Source organism: Pongo pygmaeus, chromosome 16, assembly GCF_028885625.2.
Source record: "Pongo pygmaeus isolate AG05252 chromosome 16, NHGRI_mPonPyg2-v2.0_pri, whole genome shotgun sequence".
Classification (NCBI taxonomy): Eukaryota; Metazoa; Chordata; class Mammalia; order Primates; family Hominidae; genus Pongo; species Pongo pygmaeus.
In genome coordinates this window covers 39217489-39232401 of record NC_072389.2, presented here as the reverse complement: position 1 = coordinate 39232401, position 14913 = coordinate 39217489, and the positions used below count along the sequence as shown (strand labels likewise).

The window sequence follows — 14913 nt, the reverse complement described above, 5'->3', positions numbered from 1 at the left end:
GATGCATTTTTTTTTTCAGATGAGAGAGCAAAATAAAAGCAAGATTACAAAGAGTTAAAGAGAAAATGGAAGGTAAAAAGCACTCATTGTAGAAATTTGGCAGGAAAGGGAAGCGGAGAAAGAGTATAGGAGTTGATCACGGAAATCTGATCATGTTTGAAAGCAGAAGGGAGGAGTAAGTTCAAAGGGAGAAATCAAAGATTTTTAAAAAGGGTTTGTGGGAGCAAAGTCCAAATTGAGGTGAGAAAGCAACAATTGAGAAAATTAGATGAAGCTGTCCTAATTTTGGAAAAGTTAAAATAGATTCTTCTTATGAAATATTACCTCCATGTATTGGCATTTCCACCTTTTTTGCTGGTTTACTATAAGGGAGTTATACGATTAAGCCATGTTTTATAAGACAGTGATCTCATTAAGTTAAAATATTTATTTCTTCAGATTATAAAAATAATTCATGTTTGTTATAGAAAATAGAAAAACATGTTAAGTGATGGTGGGGGGGAGCACCCATAATCCCACCAGCAATAAATAATTTCTGTTAATGTTTTGATAGACCTTTTTTGATTGGATAGATCTTACCTATATCTCTTTTGAAAAACCTGGATCTTACTATGCATTTAGTTTTCTATTCTGCTTTTTAAAATACTGTTGCTTGCCAGGTGGGATGTTGTGTGCCTCTAGTCTTGGCTATTCTGGAGGCTGAAGTGGGAGAATCTCTTGAGCCTGGGAGTTTGAGGCCAGCCTGGGTAACATATGAGACTTTATCTCTTAAAAAACAAACAAACAAAAATACCATTGCTATGGTTTCAATGTGCGCTCCAGAGTTCACGTGTTGGAAACTTAATCCCCTATTCGACAGTGTTGAGAGGTGGGCCGTTAAGAGGTGATTAGGTCATGAGGTCTCTGTCATTAATGGATTAATATTTTTATCATAGGAGCAGGTTCATTATTGTTAAAGTGGGTTTCTTATAAAAGTAACTTTGGCCCTTTTGCTTTCTGTTTTGCCCACTTACCCTTCTATTTTCCACCATGGGATGAGGAAGCAAAAAGGCCCTTGCTAGATATGGGCCCTTCAGTCTTGGACTTCCAAGCCTCTAGAACTATACAAAATAAACCTCTGTTCTTTATAAATTACCCAGTCTCAGCTATTCTGTTGTAGTAGCACAAAACGAGCTAAGACAACCATTATTTTTGGACTTTGTTCCACTTCACAAAACAGCCTTTGAAAATAGTCTTTTTAATATTCCATTGTAAGCACCAGTCCCATTGAGATCAGCCTTGGCTTTCTTAGATCCATTCTTATCACCTTCTTTTTTTAACCTGATCTGTATTGCATTTTGAAACATAACTACAGATAATACTGCGGTTATTGAAATACTGCATATATTGAGAGTCTGGCAACTGAATTTAGGAGGAAAGGAGGAAGGAATCAGTACGTACAGGCCCTAAAGATTATCCCAGAAAAATCTCATGTTTACCTTCTCTTCTTCTCTCCTTCAGTGAAATCCTTTTTTTTTTTTTTTTTTTTTGAGACAGAGTCTTGCTCTGTCACCCAGGCTGGAGTGCAGTGGCACGATCTCAGCTCACTGCAAGCTCCGCCTCCCAGGTTCACGCCATTGTCCTGCCTTAGCCTCCCAAGTAGCTGGGACTACAAGCGCCCACCACCACGCCCAGCTAATTTTTGTATTTTTAGTAGAGATAGGGTTTCACCATGTTAGCCAGGATCGTCTCGATCTCCTGACCTCGTGATCCGCCCTCCTTGGCCTCCCAAAGTGCTGAGATTACAGGTGTGAGCCACCATGCCTGGCCCACTGAAATTCTTGAAGAAAAAAGTTCATATTCACCCTTCCCTTTCATTTTTTACATGGTAGTCGCCTCATGGGAAAACTTCTGATAAGGCCCCATGAATCTCCTGGTGGGCCTTAGAAAAGAGAGGAAAAGGTTACCCATGTTAGATGAAGGAAGGATGGTAGATAGCTTATAGCTTATGTTCACCTGTCCACCTGTTGTTATCTCCTCAGAAAAATTAGTACTGTCATCTTATTTGGCTTCAATATGCTGTTTAAAGTTGGTTTTTCAGATTGAAAATGTTTATTCTAGTTGAGAACAAATTGAATTCAATTAACGAAAATAGAAATGTGGTTGAATGGCATGGATTCTACGTCCTGTGATCTGCTATTAACTGTCTTTGGGTTAGTTACTTGACATCTCTGGGTTAAAAAAAAATAGGCTAAAGCTTTTACATTCTAAAACCCTTTTACTTCTTATTTATGTATTGTATTATAGTGGTTATAAACTGTTTTCAGCTTCAAGATTCTTGAGAGATAACTACACATACCCTTGGCCATAGTGGGAATGACTGTGTAGTAGTAACTGGAGGAGAAAGTTTCTTTGTACACAACTATGCTTTGATTTTCAAGAGGAGGAATGAAATTGCCTCGTGAAATTACAGAGTTAAATACAGTGTAAGTGATAAATATATTGTAGTATATTAATGGAAAAAGAAAGCTTAACTTGATCTTCAGCTGTAACTTAAGGTGTTACAAACAAAAGTCTAGACATGTTCCATTCCTATATGATGAATTTTTCTCATTATTTTAAGTAGATGTGGAGTATGTGAACACTTCGAGCTGTTTAATCTTTTTTTTTTTTTTTTTTTTTGAAACAGAGTTTCGCTCTTGTCACCCAGGCTGGAGTACAGTGGCTCGCTGCAACCTCTGCCTCCTGGGCTCAAGTGATTCTCCTGCCTCAGCCTCCCAAGTAGCTGGGATTACAGGCGTGCACCACCATGCTCAGCTAATTTTATATTTTTAGTAGAAAGGGGATTTCACCATGTTGGTCAGGCTGGTTTCCAACTCCTGACCTCAAATGATCCACCCGCCTCGGCCACCCAAAGTGCTGGGATTACATGTGTGAGCCACCGTTCCTGGCCTAGAGCTGTTTAATCCTTTGATTTGGCAGCCATTGTAGTAGATTACATAGAAAGATCCCTTTTCATTTTTCTAGTAGGTGATAGCTACTATGGAAAGAGAATTTATCCCTCCAGTTCCTTCTATATGCTTCTGTTTTTCTTCCTTCTCAGGAGAATACCCTAAGGGTATTAGCAAACACTGTATTGTCTTTAAGAAAATATGCACTATATCCAATGTTCAGGATAGTTATATACAGTTAGTGTATTGGCCCCTTCTCAATCTTTTATTCTCTTAAGACCTTATTTCTTTTGTTCCTTTTTTTTTTCATTAAAAGGCTATCATTGCCAGTTTCTATAATCACCGTCTTCAACCCTTAATACCATTTCAGATTCTTCACTTTTTTGTGTATTATCAAATAGCACTTCAAAAGCACATAGAGTCCTGACTTGCTTTAAACTAGTTTTAGTTACATTGTCAAATGCTCTTGGTGGAAAAGGGATAATCCTGTATTGTTGCCCAACAAAGGTGCTGTCAAATATATGAGACATGAAACAAAATGGAATTTGTAGTGTATAAATCCTTTGCAATGAGACTTTACCATTACAATTATGATTTCCTTCACTCCTTTTAAAGCTTTATTGAAGTATAATTTATATAACATAAAATTCACCTGTCTTAAATGTATATACCAAAATGTACAGTTTACTGATTGTAAGTATATTGTAAGTGTACACAGAATTGTGCAGTTGTCAACCCCAGTATAATTTTAGAACATTTCCATCATCCCAAAAAGAAACCTTGTGCCTATATATGCAATTATTCCCATTCCCATCCTAGCCTAAGACAACCACGAATCTACTTTCTCTCTCTATAAATTTTATTTTTATAGACATTTTCATTTAAATTGAATCATGTAATATGTGGTCTTTCATGTTTGGCTTCTTTCACTTAACACAGTATTCAGACATGTTGTATATGTATTGGTACTACTTTTTTTGTTTTTTGTTTTTTTTTTTTGAGACGAAGTTTCACTCTTCTCACCCAGGCTGGAGTGCAATGGCGTGATCTGGGCTCACTGCAAACTCCGCCTCCTGGGTTCAAGTAATTATGCTGCCTCAGCCTCCCAAGTAGCTAGGATTACAGGCGCCTGCCACCACACCCAGCTTATTTTTTTTCTATTTTTAGTTGAGACTGAGTTTCACCATGTTGGCCAGGCTGGTTTTGAACTCCTGACCTCAGGTGACCTGCCCACCTTGGCCTCCCAAAGTGTTGGTATTACAGGCGTGAGCCACCACGCCTGGCCACTTCATTCCTTTTTGTTGCTGAATAATATTCCATACAGATACACCACATTTCGTTTATTCATTCAGCAGTTGATGGACATTTGGGTTGTTTTTTGCTTTTTGGCTATTGTGAATAATGTTGTTATAACATTTGCATACATATCTTTGTTGGGACATATGTTTTTGTTTCTTTTGCATTTTTATGTAGGAGTAGAGTTGCTGGATCATATGATAAATCTGTATTTAATATTTTAAGAAACTGCCATTTTCTCACCCAGGCTGGAATGCAATGGCGCGATCTGGGCTCACTGCAACCTCCGCCTCCTGGGTTCGAGTAATATTTGGAAAATACATTTTCCAAAGTTTGAATGTATTTTTACATTCCCATAGTAATGCGTGAGGGATCCAGTTCTTCCACATCTTTCTCAACATCGTTATTGTCTGTCTTTTTTAGTATAGCCAGTCTAATGGTTACGAAGTATTATCTCATTGCTTGTGCAACAGGTTTGCAAGTAGTTTTGACTTGCATTTTATAATGACTAATGGTGTCAAGTCCTTCATTCTTAAAAAATTTTAGAAAACTATTTTAGCCTATGAAGAAGTAAACATGTCTCCCATATGAAAGGGTGCAGACTATGTACATTATCATCTAGGGAAAAAAATAATTTTATAGATTCTTTAAAAACACATACAGGTTGAGTATTCCAAATCTAAAAATCCAAATCTGAAATGGTCCAAAATCCAAGGCTTTTTGAGCACTGAAATTTTTTGAGCACTCAAAGGGAATGCTTATTGAAGCATTTGGGATTTGGTATTTGGGGCGTGTAACCAGTAAGTATATAATGGACATATTTCAAAATCTGAAAAAATAGAAGATCCAAAACCCTTCTGGTTCCAAGCATTTCAGGATTTCAGGTAAGGGATACTCAGCTTGTATGTACATATATATTATGTGTGTGTGTGTGTGTGTGTGTGTGTGTGTGTGTGTGTGTGTGTGTGTTGCTTATTTTATATTTGTATTATATTATTTTTATTGTAATGGAATCTTAGTATGTTGCCCTGGCTGGTCTTGAACTCCTGCACTCAGGCAATCCTCCTGCCTTGTCAGCCTACCACGGTGCTGGGATTACAGGCATGAGCCACCACCCTGGCATGCTTTTTAAAAGTTAATATTTGTGGCCACCTGGTACTTTGGGAGGCCAAGGTGGGTGGATCACTTGGGGTCAGGAGTTCAAGACCAGCCTAGCTAACGTGGCGAAACCCCATCTCGGCTAAAAATAGAAAAATTAGCTGGGTGTGATGGCTGGCACCTGTAGTCCCATCGAGGCAGGAGAATCTCTTGAATGCGGGAGGCAGAGGTTGCAGTAAGCCGAGATCGCACCACTGCACTCCAGCCTGGGCGACAAAGCGAATTAAGAAAAAAAAAAAGTTAGTATTTGCATGATACTTTTTTCCCTCCTTCCTTTTACTTTCTGCATGCCTACATCATTATTTTTGAAGTGAGTTTCTTGTGGACAACATATAATTAGGTCATGTTTCTGAATTTACTCCGTCAATCTCTGGCTTTTAATTAACTAAATGACTTTTAGACTATTTACATATAATACAGTTATCAGTATGTCAGAGCTTAAGTCTATCATTTTATTTTTTGTTTTCTGTTCTCTCTGTTCTTTGGTTTCCCTGGTTTTATTTGTTGGTTTGTTATTTTATTTTGTTTGCCTTTCTCCAGGTTACGTAAACACATTTCTCATTCCATTTTGATTTCCCTATAGTGTTTTTGAGTATAATTCTTGATACAGCTTTTTCAGTGATAGCTCTAGTTATTACATTATACATACATATCACAGTCTACTTATGTGGTCATTTTACCAGTTTGAGTGAAATGTAGAAATCTTACCTCTTTTTATGTCCCTTTAACCTCCACCACTTATCCTATAAAAGTCTTAATTACTTTCTTTACCTGTATTTTGAACAACATCAGATAGTGTTATAATTTTTACTTCAACAATTAAACATAATTTGGAAAACTCAAGAATGAAAGTCTATTGCATTTTCCTTTTTTTTGCTCACCATTTTCTGTCTCCCTGGTGTTCCTAGATTCCTTCTTTCATCATTTGTTTGTTTGTTCATTTGTTTTGTTTGGCTAAAGAGAACTTCCTGTAGTCATTCTTTTAGTCTGCTGGTAACAAATTCTCTTAATTTTCTTTCATGTGAGATTGTCAGTTTTCTTTTCATTCCTGAAGGATATTTTTACTGAACATAGGATTCTGGGTTGACATTTCTTTTCTTATAGCACTTGAAAAATGTGCCATTCCTTCTAACTGTTCCCCAATTGTCTCCATCTCCTCTCTAATGAACACCAGGTATTTATTATAAATTAATTTCATTTTTGTGGATACTTCTTTCCTTATGTGCTCTGATGTATACCAGTTTTCCTCTACTTCTGGCGCACAGCCTTCATCTTGGGACCTTCTTTCATAATCATCCTGGGAAATACCTTCCATATATCCTATTGGATTTCCATTTCTTATCTTTCTTTTTTTTGGTTTATCCTTCTCTTATTGCTTACTGTGAAGACATTTTTGGGAACTCTGTGTATCTGAACATACGTTTCTCTTACCCTCACACTTGATAATTTGGCTGGATATAAAATTTTAGGTTGCCTGAGAATTTTGAAGGCTTTACTCTGTATCTGTCATTTTTACATGACCAAGTTTGGATTTTAGGATTTATTTTTTATTTGTTTGTGTATTTTCACCTTCTCTAGCTTCCCTACTACTCTGAAATTTAGCAATGATGTACCTTGTAGGTGTGTTTTCATCCATTATGATACACTTTCCATCTAGAAATTTATGTCCTTCAACTTTGTACAGTTTTCTTAAATTATCTCTTTGTTTGATTTCTCTTTTACTCTCTTGTACTCTTTCTAAAATTCTCTTTATTTGGATGTTGGTCCCTCTAAACCAGTCTTCTGATTTTTTTTTTCTTCCTATGTTCTGGGAGATAGCTTCAGGTTTCTCTTCCAACTTCTGTTGAGTTTTTTACTATCTTTATTATGTCCTATTTTTAATTTTTAAGAGTATTTTTGTTGAGTTTTTTGTCTCATTTTTGTTTTATAGATGCAATTCTTTCAAATATTTTTTAGAAGTTAGGTTTATCAAAGTACAATTTACATACAATAAAAATTCACCCTTTTTAGTGTATAGCTCTATTAGTTTTGATAATTAGGTAACTACCACCTTAGTTGACATACAGTTCTTTGGAAACAGACCACCATTGATGTTAGTATTTTAGAGAGAAGCGTGTGTGTGTGCGTGTGTGTGTGTGTGTGTGTTATAAGATTAGTCAGAATTCCTAAGAAAGTATCCTCTGCACTCTTCCCTGGAGTGTATAAGCCTGGTTGCAAGCCTTGCAAATAGAAAGAAGGTTAGCGGTCTCAACATTTAGTATGTAAACTTTCACTTGATCATCCCCTTTTAGAATATGTTCCTAGGCTGGGTGCGGTGGCTCACACCTGTAATCCCAACACTTGGATAGGCCAAGGTGGGTGGATCATGTGAGGTCAGGAGTTTGAGACCAGCCTGGCCAATATGGTGAAACCCCATCTCTACTAAAAATACAGAAATTAGCCAGGCATGGTGACGGGAGCCCATAATCCCAGGTACTGAGGAGGCTGAGGCAGGAGAATCGCTTGAGCCTGGGAGGCAGAGGTTGCAGTGAGCTGAGATCGCGCCACTGGACTTCAGCCTGGGCAATAGAGTGAGACTCCATCTCAAAAAAAAAAAAGAATATGTTCCTCCCAAGGACTCTGTTTTATGTTTTCTAGAGAATAAAATTTGTTTTTTTACTGGAATGAGAAAGAGGATCTAGTGAGCCAACTGTGTCTTAAATGGATATTCAATCTATCTACTTGTTCTTAGGGTTACCTTTATCTCCACTTCTTTTATTTATTTATTTATTTTTTATTATTATACTTTAAGTGCCAGGCTACATGTGCACAATGTGCAGGTTTGTTACCTAGGTATACATGTGCCATGTTGGTTTGTTGCACCTGTCAACTTGTCATTTACATTAGGTATTTCTCCTAATGCTATCCCTCCCCAACCCCCCACCCCATGACAGGCCCTGGTGTGTGATGTTCCCCGCCCTGTGTCCAAGTGTTCTTATTGTTCAGTTCCCACCTGTGAGTGAGAACATATGGTGTTTGGTTTTCTGCCCTTGTGATAGTTTGCTGATAATGATCATTTCCAGCTTCCTTCATATCTCTGTAAAGGACATGAACTCATCCTTTTTTATGGCTGCATAGAATTCCATGATATATATGTGCCACATTTTCTTAATCCAGTTTATCATTGATGAACATTTGCGTTGGTTCCAAGTCTTTGCTATTGTGAATAGTGCTGCAATAAACATACATGTTCATGTGTCTTTATAGTAGCATGATTTATAATCCTTTGGGTATATACCCAGTAATGGGATCACTGGGCCAAATGGTATTTCTAGTTCTAGATCCTTGAGGAATCACCGCACTGTCTTCCACAATGGTTGATCCAATTTACACTCCCACCAACAATGTAAAAGTGTTCTTGTTTCTCCACATCCTCTCCAGCATCTGTTGTTGCCTGACTTTTTAATGATCGCCATTCTAACTGGCATGAGATGGTATCTCATTGTGGTTTTGATTTGCATTTCTCTGATGACCAGTGATGATGAGCATTTTTTCATGTGTCTGTTGGCTGCATAAGTGTCTTCTTTTGAGACGTGTCTGTACATATCCTTTGCCAACGTTTTGATTGGGTTGTTTGTTTTTTTCTTGACAATTTCTTTAAGCTCTTTGTAGATTTTGGATATTAGCCCTTTGTCAGATGGGTAGATAGCAAAAATTTTCTCCCATTCTGTAGGCTGCCTGTTCACTCTGATGGTAGTTTCTTTTGCTGTGCAGAAGCTCTTTAGTTTAATTAGATCCCATTTGTCTATTTTGGCTTTTGTTGCCATTGCTTTTGGTGTTTTAGTCATGAAGTCCTTGCCCATGCCTGTGTCCTGAATGGTATTGCCTAGGTTTTCTTCTAGGGTTTTTATTATTTTGCATCTAACATTTAAGTCTTTAATCCATCTTGAATTAATTTTTGTATAAGGTGTAAGGAAGGGATCCAGTTTCAGCTTTCTACATATGGCTAGCCAGTTTTCCCAGCACCATTTATTAAATAGGGAATCCTTTGCCCATTGCTTGTTGTCAGGTTTGTCAAAGATCAGATGGTTGTAGATGTGTGGTGTTGTTTCTGAGGTCTCTGTTCTGTTCCATTGGTCTATATCTCTGTTTTGGTACCAGTACCATGCTGTTTTCGTTACTGTAGCCTTGTAATATAGTTTGAAGTCAGGTAGCGTGATGCTTCCAGCTTTGTTCTTTTTGCTTAGGATTGTTTTGGCTATGCAGGCTTTTTTTGGTTCCATATGAATTTTAAAGTAGTTTTTTCCAATTCTTTGAAGAAAATCATTGGTAGCTTGATGGGGATGACATTGAATCTATAAATTACCTTGGGCAGTATGGCCATTTTCACGATATTGATTCTTCCTATCCATGAGCATGGAATGTTCTTCCACTTGTTTGTGTCCTCTTTTATTTCGTTGAGAAGTGGTTTGTATTCTCCTTGAAGAGGTCCTTCACATCCCTTGTAAGCTGGATTCCTAGGTATTTTATTCTCTTTGTAGCAGTTGTGAATGGGAGTTCACTCATGATTTGGCTCTGTTTGTCTGTTATTGGTATATAGGAATGCTTGTGATTTTTGCATATTGATTTTGTATCCTGAGACTTTGCTGAAGTTGCTTATCAGCTTAAGGAGATTTTGGGCTGAGACAGTGGGGTTTTCTAAATACACAATCATGTCATCTGCAAACAGGGACAATTTGACTTCCTCTTTTCCTAATTGAATACCCTTTATTTCTTTCTCTTGCCTGATTGCCCTGGCCAGAACTTCCAACACTGTGTTGAATAGGAGTGGTGAGAGAGGGCATCCCTGTCTTGTGCCAGTTTTCAAAGGGAATGCTTCCAGTTTTTGCCCATTCGGTATGAGATTGGCTGTGGGATTGTCATAAATAGCTCTTATTATTTTGAGATATGATTCATCAATACCTAGTTTATTGAGAGTTTTTAGCATGAAGCGCTGTTGAATTTTGTCAAAGGCCTTTTCTGCATCTATTGAGATAATCATGTGGTTTTTGTCGTTGGTTCTGTTTATGCGATGGATTATGTTTATTGATTTGCGTCTGTTGAACCAGCCTTGCATCCCAGGGATGAAGCTGACTTGATTGTGGTGGATAAGCTTTTGATGTGCTGCTGGATTCGGTTTGCCAGTATTTTATTGAGGATTTTCGCATCAGTGTTCATCAGGGATATTGGTCTAAAATTATCTTTTTTTGTTGTGTCTGTGCCAGGCTTTGGTATCAGGATGATGCTGGCCTCATAAAATGAGTTAGGGAGGATTCCCTCTTTTTCTATTGATGGAATAGTTTCAGAAGGAATGGTACCAGCTCCTCTTTGTACTTCTGGTAGAATTCGGCTGTGAATCCGTTTGGTCCTGGACTTTTTTTGGTTGGTAGGCTATTACTTATTGCCTCAATTTCAGAGCCTGTTATTGGTCTATTCAGCAATTCAACTTCTTCCTGGTTTAGTCTTGGGAGGGTGTACGTATCCAGGAATTTATCTATTTCTTCTAGATTTTCTAGTTTATTTACATAGAGGTGTTTATGGTATTCTCTGATGGCAGTTTGTATTTCTGGGGCATCAGTGGTGATATCCCCTTTATCATTTTTTATTGCATCTATTTGATTTTTCTCTCTTTTCTTCTTTATTAGTCTTGCTAGCGGTCTATCAATTTTTTTGATCTTTTCAAAAAACCAGCTCCTGGATTCATTGATTTTTTTGAAGGGTTTTTTGTGTCTCTCCTTCAGTTCTGCTCTGATCTTAGTTATTTCTTGCCTTCTGCTAGCTTTTGAATTTATTTGCTCTTGCTTCTCCAGTTCTTTTGATTGTGATTTTAGGGTGTCGATTGTAGATCTTTCCTGCTTTCTCTTGAGGGCATTTAATGCTATAAATTTCCCTCTACACAGTGCTTTAAATGTGTCCCAGAGATTCTGGTACGTTGTGTCTTTGTTCTCACTGGTTTCAAAGAACATCTTTATTTCTGCCTTCTTTCATTATTTACCCAGTAGTCATTCAGGAGCAGGTTGTTCAGTTTCCATGTAGTTGTATGGTTTTGAGTGAGTTTCTTAATCCTGAGTTCTAATTTGATTGCACTGTGGTCTGAGAGGCAGTTTGCTGTGATTTCTGTTCTTTTACATTTCCTGAGGAGTGCTTTACTTCCAACTATGTGGTCAATTTTGGAATAAGTGCGATGTGGTGCTGAGAAGAATGTATATTCTGTTGATTTGGGGTGAAGAGTTCTGTAGATGTCTGTTAGGTCAGCTTGGTGCAGAGCTGAGTTCAAATCCTGGATATCCTTGTTAACCTTCTGTCTCACTGATCTGTCTAATATTGACAGTGGAGTGTTGAAGTCTCCCATTGTTATTGTGTGGGAGTCTAAGTCTGTTTGTAGGTCTCTAAGGACTTGCTTTATGAATCTGGGTGCTCCTATATTGGGTGCATATATATTTAAGATAGTTAGCTCTTCTTTGTTGAATTGATTCCTTTACCATTATATAATGGCCTTCTTTGTCTCTTTTGATCTTTGTTGGTTTAAAGTCTGTTTATAAGAGACCAGGATTGCAAACCCTGCTTTCTTTTTGCTTTCCGTTTACTTGGAAGATCTTCCTCCATCCCTTTATTTTGAGCCTATGGGTGTCTTTGCACATGAGATGGATCTCCTGAATACAGCATGCCGATAGGTCTTGACTCTTTATCCAGTTTGCCAGTCTGTATCTTTTAATTGGGGCATTTAGCCCATTTACATTTAAGGTTAATACTGTTATGTATGAATTTGATCCTGTCAGTATGATGCTAGCTGGTTATTTCACCTGTTAATTGATGCAGTTTCTTCATAGCATCGATGGTCTTTACAATTTGGCATATATTTGCAGTGGCTGGTACCGGTTGTTCGTATCCATGTTTAGTGCTTCCTTCAGGAGCTCTTGTAAGGCAGGCTTGGTGGTGACAAAATATCTTGGTATTTGCTTGTCTGTAAAGGATTTTATTTCTCCTTCACTTATGAAGCTTAGTTTGGCTGGATATGAAATTCTGGGTTGAAAATTCTTTTCTTTCAGAATGTTGAATATTGGCCCCCACTCTCTTCTGGCTTGTAGGGTTTCTGCCGAGAGATGCGCTGTTAGTCTCATGGGCTTCCCTTTGTGGGTAACCTGACCTTTCTCTCTGGCTGCCCTTAACATTTTTTCCTTCATTTCAACCTTGGTGAATCTGACAATTAAGTGTCTTGGGGTTGCTCTTCTTGAGGAGTATCTTTGTGGTCTCTGTATTTCCTGAATTTGAATGTTGGCCTGCCTTGTTAGGTTGGGGAAGTTCTACTGAATAATACCCTGAAGAGTGTTTTCTAACTTGGTTTCATTCTCCCCGTCACTTTCAGGTACACCAATCAAACATAGATTTGGTCTTTTCACATAGTCCCATGTTTCTTGGAGGCTATGTTCGTTTCTTTTCACTCTTTTTTCTCTAATCTTGTCTTCTTGCTTTATTTCGTTAATTTGATCTTCAATCACTTATATCCTTTCTTCCACTTGATCAAATTGGCTATTAAAGCTTGTGTATGCTTTATGAAGTTCTCGTACTGTGATTTTCAGCTCCATCATGTCATTTAAGCTCTTCTCTACACTGGTTATTCTAGTTAACCATTTGTCTAACCTTTTTTCAAGGTTTTTAGCTTCCTTGCAACAGGTGAGAACATGCTCCTTTAGCTTGGAGAAGTTTGTTATTACCGATCTTCTGAAGCCTAATTCTGTCAGCCTGTCAAACTCATTCTCCATCCAGTTTTGTTCCCTTGCTGATGAGGAGTTGTGTTCCTTTGGTGGAGAAGAGGAGTTCTGATTTTTTGAATTTTCAGCCTTTCTGCTCTGGTTTCTCCCCATCTTTGTGGTTTTGTCTACCTTTGGTGTTTGATGTTGGTGACTTATGGATGGGGTTTTGGTGCGGATGTCCTTTTTGTTGATGTTGATGCTATTCCTTTCTGTTTGTTAGTTTTCCTTCTGATAGACGGGCCCCTCAGCTGCAGGTCTGTTGGAGTTTGCTGGAGGTCCACTCCACACCCTGTTTGCCTGGGTATCACCAGCAGAGGCTGCAGAACAGCAAATATTGCTGCCTGATCCTTCCTCTGGAAGCTTCGTTCCAGAGGGGAACCCACCTGTATGAGGTGTCAGTCAGCCTCTACTAGGAGATGTCTCCCAGTTAAGCTACACAGGGGTCAGGAACCCACTTGAGGAGGCAGTCTGTCCATTCTCAGAGCTCAAACGTCGTGCTGGGAGAACGACTGCTCTCTTCAGAGCTATCAGACCGGGAAGTTTAAGTCTGCAGAAGTTTCTGCTGCCTTTTGTTCAGCTATGCCCTGACCCCAGATGTGGAGTGTATAGAGGCAGCAAGCCTTGCAGCTGCAGTTCGAGCTTCCGCCGGCCGCTTTGTTTACCTACTCAAGCCTCAGCAGTGGCGGACGCCCCTCCCCCCGCCAGGCTATCTCATACTATCGCAGGTCTATCTCAGACTGCTGCGCTGGCAGTTAGAAAGGCTCTGTGGACGTGGGACCTGCCAAGCCAGGCACGGGATAGAATCTCCTGGTCTGCCATTTGCTAAGACCGTTGGAAAAGTGCAGTATTTGGGCTAGAGTGTCCCGTTTTTCCAGGTACAGTCTGTCACGGCTTCCCTTGGCTAGGAAAGGGGAATCTCCTGATCCCTCGCACTTCCCAGGTGAGGTGACGCCCTGCCCTGCTTCAGCTCGCCCTCTGTGGGCTGCACCCACTGTCCAACCAGTCCCAGTGAGATGAACCAGGTACCTCAGTTGGAAATGCAGAAATCACCCGTCTTCTGCGTCGATCACCCTGGGAGCTGCAGACCGGAACTGTTCCTGTTATAATGGCCATCTTGGAACGGACTCGCCATCTCTACTTCTTGATGTTCTTGGTATTGCCAGTTTCTGAATGTTTGGGGGATTCTGCATTTCGCTTTCCTCATTGCCAATTTAGGATCTGGATTTCTCACATCTGCTGAGTCAGTTACTACTTTTATTTATTTATTTATTACTAATTATTATTTTTTTGAGACAGAGTCTTGCTCTGTCACCCAGGCTGGAGTGCAGTGGCATGATCTTGGCTCACTGCAACCTCAGCCTCCCGGGTTCAAGCAATTCTCTTGCCTCACCTCCCAGGTAGCTGGGATTACAGTTCCTACCACCATGCCCTGCTAATGTTTGTATTTTTGTAGAGACAGGGTTTCATCATGTTTGACAGGCTAGTCTTGAACTCCTGACCTCAGGTGATCCACCTGCCTCGGCCTCCGAACTTGCTGGGATTACAGGCGTGAGCCACCACACCTGATCAAGTTACCACTTTTAGCTTTGCAGTTTCCAAAATGTTATTGCCATCACCTGAACTTTTCCTGTCTTTGTCCTCATGGGTTTTATGTCTTTACAAACCTTTTATTGTCATTTAATCAGTTTTCAAGGAAGGGTAGAGGTAATTGCATGTGTTCAATCCATTGTCTTTTAAACTAAAAGTCCCCTTTTTTG

The 14913-nt window shown here is 39.1% G+C and overlaps 1 protein-coding gene across 15 annotated transcripts in view; it reads left to right on the top strand.

The window, feature by feature from the left end:
- The window catches only part of KATNBL1 (katanin regulatory subunit B1 like 1), a 68111-nt gene that overhangs the window by 29195 nt on the left and 24003 nt on the right, over positions 1–14913 (top strand). For 5 of the 15 annotated variants that reach the window (XM_054450504.2, XM_054450494.2, XM_054450489.2 and 2 more), the window contains exon 2: positions 2287–2465. The exons of 4 other annotated variants lie outside the window; for them this stretch is intronic. The gene's annotated coding sequence lies outside the window, so the exon portion shown is untranslated. Of the gene's footprint in view, positions 1–2286; positions 2466–14031; positions 14310–14913 lie in introns of all 15 variants that reach the window. 6 more of the 15 variants (XM_063652555.1, XM_063652557.1, XM_063652552.1 and 3 more) reach the window with 3 other exon arrangements.